Source organism: Impatiens glandulifera, chromosome 1, assembly GCF_907164915.1.
Source record: "Impatiens glandulifera chromosome 1, dImpGla2.1, whole genome shotgun sequence".
In the NCBI taxonomy this organism is placed as follows: domain Eukaryota; kingdom Viridiplantae; phylum Streptophyta; class Magnoliopsida; order Ericales; family Balsaminaceae; genus Impatiens; species Impatiens glandulifera.
In genome coordinates this window covers 82580302-82591610 of record NC_061862.1, presented here as the reverse complement: position 1 = coordinate 82591610, position 11309 = coordinate 82580302, and positions in this window count along the sequence as shown.

The following is an 11309-nucleotide window of genomic DNA, read 5'->3' as shown; positions in this document are numbered from 1 at the left end:
TGCTAGGCCTAAACGAATCCTACTTTACCTATTATTTGAGCAAGAGAGGAGCTCCCATCACTCTCTACATATGTCTCTTGGAAAAGATGGAGCGCATACCTCCCCTGGTTCCTAGTAGTGAGATGTGTGTCGTTATTCAGTACCGACGCATTAGGAGTACCAAACCAAAAACGCCGATCCACGACAATGATTCTATCCATCAACTTTTATCATGGTATGACATTAAGAAAATGACATATCTAATGGATGATCAACCCTTAATTCTACTTATGGGTCTGAAATGGGTCATCTCCTACTATACCAACGAGCTTTTCAAACAATTTGGACAAGACTGTATGCCTTCTTGTCGTAATTGTGTGGTTGCAATAGACAAGCCTATTGACCACGGTACCTATGTAAGCTATTTAGAAAGAATGAGAGATATGTCGAGACTCAAGAGTGAACAATTGGAGTGAGGGATTAGAGTCTTAGTGATTATGTAGGACTAGCGGATGACCTAAATTAATATATAATTATTTAATTATATATAATAAATTATATAATATATAGTAAAATATATAATTAAAATAACCAATAAAAAATAATTCGGTTTTTTTTTGTTTGGTTTTCGAGTTGACACACCTAATTTGATTTTAAATTGGTTTAAAATTCGATTCGAAACTAAAAATAAAATTAAAATTTGATGAATTCAAATTCGGTCGAATATTAGGTTCGGGCCAAATATTCAACATTCAATAGAAATTTAGGGATTGTAATGAACTGAAAATAATATGTTGAGGCCTAATATGAAGTGAAAGTTGGATAGTGAAGTCATTTCTTATATGGACCCGACAACATTCTTTTGGTTCTAAAAATATTTAAAACCCTGGGTGAAAATCTCATCTCTTGGAATTCAAAGAAATAACTAGTATTAAGCAATGAGTTTAATATTGTGCACTGTCATGTGACAATATTGGTATTTCCTTTTTGTGACAATTTTTTTTTTATGTTAATTCAGTATATCATTGCTAACACAATAAAGTGTTCACATTAACTATATTTTTATTGAAGATTAACGGTAGATACTCTCACCAAAAGTCTTTTATCACACATATTAACATTTTTTCATAACAAGCTTAGGTGTGTATTTTATCGTTTTCTTTGAAGAATCGTGTGTTATTTTATTGTTTTTGCATGATAGGGTAGTCCATCCAAAAAGAAAAGTTAGAAAAGTAAGATATTTGTTAAATTAAATAATAAAAATTAATATATCTAGGCAAAATCTAAGGCCCTGTCACACTAATGTGTCACACTGACGGAGATGTTAGAGAAATTTAATGTCATTTGATTTTATCTTTTCTTATTTCTATTAAAAAAAAATCGTACTATTTACACGAAAAAAATATAAACAAAAAAATTAAAAATTATAATAATATGTATTAAATGTTTAAAATTTTGATAAATTACGAATAATATATTAAAATAAAAAATAAAACACTGTCATTTCATATTTTATTACATCGATAAAATAATTAATCTCATCATATAATTTTTTCTAATTAATATCACATCTCGTGACCTTATACTTTCACTTTGGTTTATCAAATATCTGATTCATATTTTTTTAATATTTAGCATCGTGACCTTACACTTTGGTCAATCAAATATTTGATTTATATTTTTTAACAACTTTCAATTGTTACCGACCTATTATCCATCGACAAACCACATCTCAATCACACTTGGTTAAAAAGTCGTATTTGTTTTGTTAGGTTGCAAGTTCGAAACATACATAATCGTTTTAAGTTTATGGGCGGATCAACTCATAATCCGACTCAAATATCTATTTACTCTCGTATATATTCAAATTAACCACAACTCTCGACCCGATAATCCGAACATTTTGAAAATTAAGCATATATATATATATATATATATATATATATATATTAGTTAGTTAAAAATTTGAACTTATATTGTTAAGAACGTCCCACGTTCATCAAATTTAGTGTTAAATTTAAAATATAAATTTTTATTAGTTTAGTTGGTTAAAAAGTTATACTTGTTTTTGTTAGGTTGCAAGTTTAAAATATATACATAATATTTTTAATTTTATTTTTAACTGTTTTAAATATATAGACGAGTCAACCCACAATCCGACTCAAGTATCTATTTATTCTCACATATATATCCAAATTAACCACAACTCTTGACCTGATAATTCAGACACTTTAAAAATTCATTTCTCCTAAGAGATTTCTATTCATTTCTCTTTTCCTATCTTTCATTCATTTTTTTTTTAATTTAGTTATATATGACAATTCAGTTCAGTCACATTGATCCATTCATTAATAAAATATCATAATAGATGCATCAATGTTTTGCTTTGACTTGTTTTTTAATTTCTTTTATTCAATCATAACTACTAAATTATCTCTTAATCTTGACAAGATTTGCTCTCTTTACAAAGAAAACAAAGAAATGGGATCACATATTTTTTACACTGCCCTTTGCTCTAGCTATTTAGTTAGGACCCATAGAACATCCAAGTTAATGAAAATTTGAACCTCACAAGTTAATGAAAATCTGACCCTCTCACTAATTAGAATTTACATCATTTGAAAGCGGCACAATTATTTATCAACCCACCTTTCAAATTTATCTGAATATATCCACTTTTTCATTCTTATTTTTAAAATACTAACGTTCTATCTAAATAATTAATTAACTTATTAATTACACATTTTCACACTAAATATATTAATTACTTTATTTTATAAATAAAAACATATATAATTTAAATTAATAATACATGTATTAAATAAAAATATATTATATAAATATTAAATAAAATATATTACATAAATATTAAAATAACACATATTTTATTTTTACTTAATTTTATAAATATAATATATATAATTAAAATCAAATTTTCTAAATTAAATAATTCAAATAAATATTATAAATTAAAATACATTACATAAACCTTTAATATTATATATTAAAATAAAATATATTATATTATATTATATAAATATTAACACATATATTAAATAAATTTAATCTAGTAACTAAATTTAATTATTAACATTTTTTTTAATTTTTATGAATAATATTTTAATTTTTATAATCATATTAAATTATTTTTTTTATTTAAGTTAATATATTTTTTATGTATCAAAATAATATCAATACTTACTAATATTAAGGTATACCAAAATCAAGATAAAATAATATGATCTTTATATTTTTAAATCAACATAAAATTTGTTAAACATGTGACATTACATTTATATAATTAATTTTTTTTATTAATTTCTTATAATAAATATATATATATATATGGAAATTTGATGAAATGACCCTGATAAAGGGTCTAAATCCAAAAAAGACCTCGTTTGATAAACTTTGCAAAAAGGGCATTTTCGTCCTACGAAATGTCCGTATTGCCCCTCACGCGTCCACTTTACCGATCATTTAAGTAAAATATCACTCTCGCACTTTCATCTAAATTGCGTTTTTGAACTCACGCGATTTAGATGAAAGTGCGAGAGTGGCATTTCGAGTTAATGGAAAGACATGAAATGTCACTCGCACGTTTCGAGTTAATGGTATTTCGCGTCTTTCATCGTATATATACTTTATTTGCCCCATCATTTAAAAAAACCCTTTCCTTTCACGCGACTCTCGACTCTCTCACTTTCCATTCACGACTCTCCAACTTCCAACTTCGTATTTACAACTCTCATCATCATCCAACTTCGTTCAACATCATCGATCAACTCTCATCATCGTTCGACGTCCGTCTCTTCGATCATATATTCAGGTGAGTTTAGGGTTTAGGGTTTAGGTTTAATTTGTAAGGTTCTCATTATTCTGTCGTTTATATTGATGGATATTGATGTATAATCCTTAGTTTTTAGGGTTTATGTAGCTTTTAGGGTTTATGTGTGTATATGATGTTGCTTATCCAATGTTCTTCACTCACTAGTATCATATCAGTGTTCTTATTCTGCATGCATACATGGTTTAGGGTTTTTAATAACTATGAATTGCTATTTCACGAGCATTGTACATATATGTTGCTTTCCTCGTGTATTCATTGATGTTGCTTACTTGAGTTGTTATGTTCTATAGTTTAGGTAATTATATAATGTTCTAGAGTTGTTTACTCCAATATTGTTCATTTTTTTGTAGATGGAGTCCACCATAATTCCTGAGTTTATTGGTAAGGTCTCATGGAAAACCAATATCTCAAACATTGCCACCAAGTTTGCTACAATTGATCTAATGGAAAGGGTATAGCAAACATAATTCCGATTCTTATTCAAATGATCCACCTTACTGCGGTTCTTAGGAACGATAATACATCAAATGCTCCTCAAGAAGAGCATCTCAAATTCTATGGAGATGAAGTACCTCATGAATGGAGAGGAGTTGTGCTTTAGGATGAAGGAGTTTGCATTGGTCACATACCTCAATTTTGGGAGATTTCCTGCGGTGGAAACCATTTTCAATCAAGTTGAAGAATGTCCACATTTGGTTGTTAAATATTTTAAAAGTAATATGATTGTTAAAACAACAGACCTTCACTCAAAATTTATGTCTTGCTCTGATAAGGAAGAACCATGGAAATTGGGGCTGGTATACTTGGTTTGCCAATATCTCTTCGCCTTTGACCCAAATAGGATAATAAATATCAAACTCCTCAGCACGGTCGAGGACATCAACACTTTTCTCTAATTTCCATGGGAAAAGTTGTCCTTTAGAGCAACCCTAAAGGGTTTGAACAGGGACCTGGAACACCACATGTCGCTATATCTGAAGAAAGCCATGGGGAAGAAGAACAAAGACAAGAATGTCAATATTACTTATACCATATATGAGTTTACACTAGCCTTACAAGTGTGGACCTATTAGGTTATCAAAACATTTATCCCCAAACTTGCAAGGAATACGATGCTTCAAGCGCATGAGCATGTCTGTCCAAGGATAATACAGTATAAATTCAGCAGGAAGAGCACCGCCTTTGATCTTCACACTGCCTGCAAGGCAAGATTGTCAAGAAGATAGAATTATCTGAAGACGTGAAAATCTTATATGCTGGGGAGGACTTTGAAGATGTGAGAGGTAATTTTTATGATTGCTTATTTGAGATTGATTGCAGAAAGAGGAAATTTGGAGATATTGAAGATGTAGTTCCTCCTAAACCTGACATGAGGAAGAAAAGACAAATTACTCACCCCAACACCTCTCATTCTGTTCCTACAAAACCTTCCACGAGTAGAAGAACCTGCATCCCTACCCCCAACAGCTCTTATTCTGCCAAGAGCGCTACGAGTTGAAAAGATGATGATCCCTCTCAAATGACTCTAGTATCAATAGATCTCCATGATGATGATGGCCCTCAAATGACTCCAACAACAACAACTCCCCATGATAGATGTAGATTGGATCAACTAACGAATGAGCTAAATGAACTAAAAACTAAAATGAGAACTGAAATAAATCTCACAAAAAAATTTAAAACCAACTACAAGAACAGTTTTGCATATTATTAGCCACACTAGAGGAGGAATAGAGAAGGAGAAGATTGAATGAGGAATATGTGGATGTGCTTGTGGAGAAAAAGAAGGTGAATGAGGAAGACAATGACGAGGAAGATTTGGAGGAGATGAATGAGGAAGATTTGGAAGTGAATGAGGTAGATTTGGAGAAGGTGAATATGTTGATTGAGGATCTGGTGAATGATAATATTGAGGTATGTCTAATTCGAGCATTTGGTCTTTTTTTAGGATGGCTTGTGGAGAAGAAGAATGAGGATGTGTTGGTGTAGAAGGAATAAAAGAAGAAGAATGAGGTATGTCTAATTCGAGTATTTTGTCTAATTCAAACATTGGTCTAATTCGAGCATTTTGTCTTTTGTTTAGGATGTGGTGAATGAAAAAGACAATGATGGTCTTGTGGAGGAGAAAAAGATTGAGAATGTGATGGAGGAGGATGTGCTGGTGAATGATAATATTAAGATATGTCTAATTCGAGCATTTGGTCTAATTCGAGCATTTGGTCTAATCTCAATCATTTTGTCTTTTTTTAGGATGGGCTTATGGAGAAGATCAATGAAAAAGACAATGATGTGCTTTTAGAGGAGAAGAAGATTGAGGATGTGATGGAGGATGATGTGCTGGTGAATTATAATATTGAGGTATGTCTAATTCGAGCATTTGTCTAATTCAAGCATTTTGTCTAATCTCAATCATTTTTGTCTATTTTTAGGATGGGCTTGTGGAGAAGAACAATGAAAAAGACAATGATGGGCTTGTGCAGGAGAAGAAGATTGAGGATGTGGTGGAGGATGATGGGCTGGTGAATGAGAATATTGAGGTATGTTTAATTCGAGCATTTGTCTAATTCGAGCATTTGTTCTAATTCGAGCATTTGGTCTAATCTCAATCATTTTGTCTAATTCAAGGATGTGAATGAGAATGTGAAGTATGTGGTCAATGAGAAGAAGGATGTGAATGATAGAGACAAGGATGACATGCAGAAGAATGAGGTATGTCTAATTCGAGCATTTGGTCTAATTCGAGCAGTTGGTCTAATCTCAATCATTTTGTCCAATTCAAGGATGTGAATGAGAAGGTGGAGGGTGTGAATGATAAAGACAATGTGGTCAATGAGAAGAAGGATGATGTGTTTTTACATAATTTGGAGAAGAAGGAAGACATGCAGAATGTGCAAGAGATTAAGGAGGATTTGTTTGTGGATAAGATTGAGAAGAAAGAAGACAAGGTGGTGCAGAAGAAGAAGGTGTAGAATAAGGTGGAGCATTGTTTATGACATTTACTTCCCCCTCAACCTCGACTTGAAGCACTGACTAATGTGTGTTCTGCGAATGAAAGAATGGAGAATTGACGTTTATGATTGCGATTAGTCAATTTTCAATGACAACAATTTTGCAGAATTCATGATACCCATGTGTCAAATGTTGCCACTCTTTCTTCATAAAACAGTGTCTCTAGTTCAAATTTCAAGGTATCCTAACATGACAATGGAGACTTTAACATTTCGTAGAATTCCACATCCAGAAGTACCAAAAGCTAAAATAAGTGGGACTGTGACGTTTTTGTATTAATGTATATAGAGTACATGACTATCAAACTTGATCTAGAAAATTGCATATCAGATCAGATGAAATTTAATAGAGAAAAGTGGGCAGTCAGGTTGTTCCACCAAATTTTAGAGCCATAAAGTGTTATTCTTGTAATATTTTAGAGCTATGTGATGATAGTTGTAATATGTTGAAACAATTCACATTATTGTTGTAACATGTTTTTCCTCACACAATGTTGCTTGAATATATTGTTGCATGTGATTTGTTAACAACACTGAATATTACGGTTTATCATCATTAGTTATGTAATACTGAATATTATGGTTTATCATCATTAGTTATGTAATACTGAATATTAGGGGTATAATTCGAGCATTGGTCTAATTCGAGCATTTGATGTAATTCGAGCATTTGATGTAATTTGAGCATTTGATGTAATTCGAGCATTTGGTCTAATTAGAGCATTGGGTATAATTCGAGCATTTTGTTTAGACTTTTGTTAACAATACTGTAACACCGTTTTATTTCCCCCCCGGTCTATGTCCCGTTCCATAGCTTATCACGTGTTTGTGAGACACGTGGCAATATGGAAGGACTACCGCGAGGCAGCTCGAGGTTCAATGATTTCAACCTTGGTTTGCGTACCAGGCATCTTTTAAAATGAAACATTTAATTTTTAAAAGATTTTGAGAATACCTGGAGCAGTAATAAATTAATTATGTAAAATAATTAATCTTTTGTTCAAACATTAATAATCTAGGAGGCTGAATAACAATTTAACCTGGCCTGATTTAAATCAATTAAACATAATCAATTTAAAGATTATTCATTTAAAAATCAGAGTCGTCAAGAGATTTTATGAAAATCAATAAAATGATACGTGTACAAACGTATTTATACTAGAGTTTCTAAAAAAAAGTGGTTCATTGTCTGTTTACGCTCGGGAAAGGGCTTTCGCGCTATGTCCTTTGCGCCCGCCTAAGGACGGTTTTCAAAATCCTTCTAAAATAGACAAAGTCTGGCTTCTATAAATCTAATTATAACATTCCTTATCTTTAATTAGTAGTCCAGGGGTCCTAAATGAGAATAAACTTTAAATAATTGTACAAAATTATTTAAAGGAGGTGTGTACCTGTTGCGTTGGGGTTCAGATTTAACAAAACCTGAAAATATCAGAAAAAGATGTTAGAGAGTATAACCAAACAAGACCTAACAAAAGAAAATTTCTTTGGGAAACATCCCAGAGAATTTTGAGAATTACTTTATGACCTTGAAAATACCATTTTTTTTTTAGAAAATGGGGGCTTGGTTCCAAAATAGTTTTGGATTTTTTTTGAAAATTGGAACCAAACGGGCCTAAGGATTAAACCCTAGGTTCGAGTCTGATCTGGTCAATTTGGGCTTAGCAGGTTGAAGAGGTTCAATTTTGAGTAAGGGTTCGGACATAGGCCTAGGGCTATAATGGTCTAAGGTTAATTGGGGGTTTGATACTAGGCTAGGGCTAGGGTTTGACCTAGGCTAAGATGAGGCTAGGTTTAGTTGTTAGTCCTAGGTTAGGTGTTAATATCAATCCTAGGTCAAGTGGCAAGGTTTGTCCTAGGTTAATTAGGTCTAGGCTAGTTTTGTCGGCCCTAAGACAACTTTCTAGGTCGGGTGGCACGGTCCTGGGCGGTTTCCTCGGTCGCGCGGCTCGGTCCTGGCCTGTTTTTTCGGCCCGAAGGCAAAATTCCTGGGCCCGGTGTTCTTGTTTTGGTCCGAAACTTCAGAAGTTCACAACTTTTAATTGGGATGTCCAAATCACAATCCGTAAGTTGCAGTAGGTTCATATGATCATGAAGAACAAAAGCCCTAACATAAATCACGATTTTGAAAATTCTAAGAGGATCAATTTTAAAACACCATTTCTAGGTCAAATTTTGGGATCTTTTAAATTAGGCCATTTCAAGGCCTGATTTTTGTTCCATTAGCTTTGAAATGATGAATATAGTTGATCCATACCAAAACAAGAACATCATTACATCATTAAAATGGTTTTTGAAGATTGAATCAAAATCTAACTTTTTCAAAAACCAAATTTGATCAAACATGATCAAAAGGGTGAAACAATTACTTGAAATTCATCCCTACATGTTAGGAATCATGCATAGCTACTAATTGAATCAACAAATCCATCTTAGAAGCAAGATAATGAGATTTCTAAAAATCCAGATTTTTAACTTTTTTTTCCAAAATTTCAATTTGATCAAACATGATCAAAACATGATTACAGTTACTTATAAATCATCTAATCATGTATACAAACATGTAATACAACTAATTGAACCAACAAAATCAGATTAAAAGCAAGAACACAAAGTTTTGAAATTCAAATTTTCAAGCTTTTTTCTCAAATTTCAATTTTGATCAAACATGATCAAAACTTGATTACAGTTGTTTGGAAATGATTCAAACATGTTTATAAACATATATAACAACAATCTGGATCAACAAATCCAAGTTTAAACCAAGAACACAACATTTCAAAAAATCAAATTTTCAAACTGATTTTTGCAAAATTCTGTTCTAGGTTGATTTGATCGTTTTTTTTTTCAACAAAAAGCTTACACATGATATATATAATGATTCTGTACAAAGAAATCATACAATCAAGCATAAGAACACGACCAAAGTGATCAAACAAGAAATTTTGAAGAAATTTAAAATTTTCAATTACAAATCAATATTCAAAACTTCTAGATTCATACCAACAGCTGGAAAACATTCCTGGGAGTTGCTGGAAGTGATCCAGAAACCTGGATTGAAGCTTGGCTCGCTGGAGAAAGTTTTGAAAAAAACTGTTCTTCGCCGGATTTTGCAGGTCTTCAATCGGATTGAATTGATGTGTAATTCCTGGTTATTGTTTGATGGATTGGTAGTAGAGGGGTAGGGGAGTATTTATAGTGCTCGAAGGTCGGCTGTAGAAAGCCAATTTAAGTTTTCTTTGATCGTTGGCGTTCTTATCCCTAATTCGTGGCAGCCTTATCCCGGGGAAGATAAGGCTTCTAGATAAGGGAGAAACGTAGGCGCTGACGATGGGATCACGTGGGCGAAAAAATCAACGGATTTGATCGCTTGTAGCCGAAGTTAGAGCTTCTGGAAGAAACTCGCCGGCGAGGTCGCGATTCCGGCTACCCCTGCGTCCCAGCGAAGAAGACGGCTGAAACGACGTCGTTTCGCCTGACGCCGTCAGCGTTCCGTCCGCGGTCAGCGGTCTTGACTAACGGGGTTAGTCCATCCCGTTAGTTGATCCGGTGCGGGCGCGCGCACGTGGTTCTGCTACAGCTGAATTTCTGGCGCGCTCTGGGCTGTCGGATAAGATCTGGGCGCTCATCTGATGGTCCAGAATCCTACTGCAAAGTTTAAACATAAAATTAGCCACACATGATTATGCAATTTTAATTTTATTTAAAAGGTTATTAAAAAATCGAATTTAATTCCTTTTAAATCCATTTTTTCACCAAAAATTTCACAAAAAATATTTCTAGATTCATATTAACAATTATGATCATATTTTATTTTTTTGGGAATTTTTGGGAATTTTGGGGTATTTTATTTAATTGGTTTAAGTCATGAATTAAACATAAATCATGAATAAATCCTAATTGAATATTTTTAACCCCTTCCTTGGTCTAATTTGGGTAAAATATATACCAATATTTTATCCTCAACTTATTTTTAGAATTTTGAAAAGTTCTCTTAATTAAGGTTTAATTATCACAATAATTAATCTTTAATTACGTTTTAATTCCTTCTTTCAAGTTATTTTGAATATAAAAATCCAAAATATTATTTTAATATTATTAAACATAATAATATTATTTTGCAAATAGAGTTAGTCAAATTTTCATGCTTACAGAATGCTCCTCTCGAACCGAGTTTTAATAAAACAGTGTTAGTTTTTGGAAAACGTGGGTTCGAAGTTTGATCATAAAAATTTGCACCCTAACCTATAGTGAGGTAGAAGGATAAAACCTGGATAGTAGTGGCTGCTGGTGGGGAGTCATCACAATGACTCATGGTTGGGGAGAGTATGTGATCTTCCTTCGCTTGTAGTCTTCTATCGGGGATAGACTATCACAATAGTCTTATCATGCACCGGGAAGATGACAAGGTGTTGTGAGGACGAGTCATGACAATGTCTCATTCTCTTATTTACTAAATATTGCATAGGATA